This window comes from Triticum dicoccoides, chromosome 5B (assembly GCF_002162155.2).
Source record: "Triticum dicoccoides isolate Atlit2015 ecotype Zavitan chromosome 5B, WEW_v2.0, whole genome shotgun sequence".
NCBI lineage: Eukaryota > Viridiplantae > Streptophyta > Magnoliopsida > Poales > Poaceae > Triticum > Triticum dicoccoides.
This window is the reverse complement of record NC_041389.1, coordinates 13,083,720-13,087,343: the sequence shown is the minus strand read 5'-3', so window position 1 is coordinate 13,087,343 and position 3,624 is coordinate 13,083,720. Positions and strand designations below refer to the sequence as shown.

The window sequence follows — 3,624 nt, the reverse complement described above, 5'->3', positions numbered from 1 at the left end:
ACACACCACCACCCTCTCATGCCCTCTGTAGCCTCAGTTGTCATAGCAGCCCCGGCGTCACTCGTTGCAGCTCCCCGGCGTACGCGGTTGTAGCTCCCGTTGTACACAGTTGTGGCATCTCCGACTTGGGTCGCATCATCCTGTATGCACCAATGTAGCTCATGGCCGGCCTCGTTGGTGCCCCCTTGTCATTGCCAGTTGCACCTTCGACATCATAGATTTGCTGAACCACGACATGCCCTACCACGACCTAGCGACACCATGGGCTGGCATGAAATTCAAGGAGATGGGTGAGGCCATCCATGGTTGCAGCAAAAGCGTCACCGCCATCATCGCAAGTCGAAGCATGGCCATGAACGATTCAGCCAATCGAAGTAGTGTCGTCTTGTGGTCGTAGTATTGTCGATGACCGGTTCCAGCACCCCGAGTGTCGGGCGCAGCATCACCGGAACCCTTCCCAGCTTCCCCAATTATTGGCTCCAGCATCATCGGGGTCGGTCCCAGCATAATCGACTGTCATTTCTAGCATCGCCGGGAGCGGTGCCAGCATCCCCATCTTCCCCGTCGCATCATCGTCTGACGGGCGGTTCCAGCTCGTCGCCGTGTTGGTTGCAACTCATCGTATTGGTGTATATCACACGGTCCTTTTGATGAATGCAGGTGTGTGGACACGTGGATGCTTTGATGCCGGCATTGAGGAAAGGAGAAAGCCAAGGAAGGCTGGAGCGGAGCAAATGAGGATCTTCTAGGGGGAAGGGATGAGAAAGATTGAATTTGCGCTAGGGAGGAAGTGGTGGGAAGGATCTATAGAAGGGATAAGGTCAGTGGGAGATAGCGACACGTGGAGGCCAACGTCCATGCACACACTCAAGACTGGCAGGCGAAGTGCTCGGTCGATTGAGTTACATCTTTTTTTTCCATTCCCCTTCCCCTCAAGCCCCACCCCTACTATTCCCACCAAGAACCCTCGTAACTGCGGCGACACCATGGGCCGAATATCATTTTATGGCCTAAGAAAGAAAGAAAACACCAACTATTCGTCAGTCGAAATTCTCTTTGCTTACGGCATTTCCAACTTGGACATGCAAAATGGACACAGAATCCGTCCGTGGACACGTCCGTAGACATGCAAACATGATTTGATTAAAACAGATGGTATTCATTTAAACCATCCACATTAATAACATTTTTGACATATTTTATTAAAAAGACGCACATCACAATTTTCCGAGTAGAAAATCACTCTGAGATATATGTGGGACAAAATTTATACTTTTATGATATATTCAAAGGCTTTTTTTTTGCATGGTACTATGTGTCTCACTAAATCATAAAGATCATAGTACAGTCAAAGGCAAAGCTCCACGTGGCCTCATCGCTAATATGCAGTTTTGCGAAGGGGCCTCACGAAAGGCGAAGCTATTGCAATTAAACGAACCAGACCAGGGCAACACCATGGACACACCATCAAACTCCAGATCTTACACTCCCACACAACTAAGACGTCGAGGAGGAAACCATACATGCCAGCCATGAACCACAAACCTAGCACATGATCCACCATTTTCCAAATGTCGTCAATGTACATCACAATCTACATTCGCCCTTGGACTACCCTCCTAAGCTCTGTGTCGTCGACGGAGCAAACGCCCTCGCAATGACGGAGCCCGAGGACACAAGTCCACCACGAGATACCGTCGACGCCACACTGTCCGTACTTGAACAGACTAGTTTTCAAATCTATTCCCAGGGCCACTGTCCTTGTTATGGAAGGATCTGAATCTTTCTTTATTTAATACTATAATCACCGCCGCTGAAGCCAAAGACGATAAACGATCTTAGACTAAAAGCCCGCTTTGACTTGAGTCGGTAAAGTCAAAGCTGCGCCTGCGACCCCGAAGCAGAGGAGCGGAGGCCGAAAACCCCAATGGCGGGAATGCTCGGCAGTTGGCGCCACCCGTTCCCGCCTCCTCCCCTCCCCGCTCCCCCTATTTACCAGGCGCGCTCCCCTCCACCTCGCGCCCCACCCCAACCCCATCTCCCGCCGCCTCCTGCTCCTCCCGTCAAGAACCCTCGCAGCCGCAGCGACGACGATGGCCGCCACCAACGGCGCCACCGCCGCCGCCGACCCCGTCCAGGAGCAGCCCAAGGAGGCGGCGCCGCTGCTGCTCAAGGTGAAGCGCCTGTCGGCCAACGCCGTGCTGCCGTCGCGCGGCTCCGCGCTGGCGGCCGGCTACGACCTCTCCAGCGCGGTGGAGGCCGTGGTGCCGGCGCGCGGCAAGGCGCTCGTCGCCACCGACCTCAGCGTCGCCGTCCCGGAGGGCACCTACGCGCGCATCGGTACGCGCCCCTTTCCTCGCCATCCTCTTTCACGATCCCGCCGCCTCACCTCTACTATGCCCTTAACGTGTTTGATGAAATGCTTGCTGCTGCAGCGCCGCGGTCGGGGCTGGCGTGGAAGCACTCGATCGACGTGGGCGCGGGCGTGGTGGACGCCGACTACCGGGGCCCCGTCGGCGTCGTGCTCTTCAACCACTCGGACGCCGACTTCGCCGTCAAGCCCGGGGACCGCGTCGCGCAGCTGGTCGTCGAGAGGATCGCCACGCCGGACGTCGCCGAGGTGGACGACCTCGACGCCACCGTCAGGGGCGAGGGCGGCTTCGGGTCCACCGGCGTCTGATGCCCAGCCTCGACGGAAGGCAAGGCAGGCGTATCTATCTAGGTGCTGATGGTTCATGGTGAAAGAGCTGCTGGCTGGAGGCGACCTGTAGCTATGTGTTCCAATGGGAAGCACTGTCATTTCTGAATTTACTTCCATGTTAGCCAGGGTAGATGTAGTAAGTATGCAGTCTCTTTTCTCTTGGATGGCTTGGATTATGGTTATGGTGAAGGATCTCAATTGTAACCATGTTTCGTGTTCTTCTGAATTCCATGGGAATTTCTGGATGGCTAGGGCTATATGCATCACAAATTCTGAATTTCAGGATGGCAGAATGTGCAGTACAGGAAAGCAGAGCACACCGAAATTCAGTTAGCACTCCTACAAACTGGAATTCGCCAAACTGGCATATCAGACTCAGCGCCAGATGGTAGTTCCCAGTTCAGCAAACAAAAACATGTCCGGGACAAGTTACTAGGACTAAATTCAGAGAGAGCCCTGTCCTCCCCTAGCGACAAATCTAGGGTTAGACTGTCCTCCGGCGCGTGTCAACTTGTTGGTCCTATGGGCAAGGGAAGCCGTCGGACTTTCGGTACCATAAGTTTGAACGTTTGGAATTTCTGAATCTTGTTTGAATCATGTGATGCAATATATGTTTGCATTGAACCTGCTGTGTTCTCTTGTATAACTCTGAGGGATATACGGTTCATGGCACGGTGTCTCATGCGCGTTATACCAAAGACTGGCATACTACACCATGCATTGGTATATGCAAGGTCGCTGCATCCCCATGAGTGAATGATTCTGCGAAGCTGGTTGCAACCGAGATAAATATGAGAAGCTGCACCCCATCGAGATTGTGGAGCGTCCCGTTGCCGGCAATACTTTTATCGATGGTAATGGAGCCGATGGTATTAGTAGTATTTCCTACCCTGGATCTAGCATGTTATATAACCTAACAAGCT

General features: G+C 53.4%; 1 pseudogene; it reads left to right on the top strand.

The window, feature by feature from the left end:
* The first annotated feature begins 1,927 nt into the window (after window positions 1–1,927).
* LOC119307066 lies at window positions 1,928–2,948 on the top strand (annotated as a pseudogene).
* Window positions 2,949–3,624: the final 676 nt, after the last annotated feature.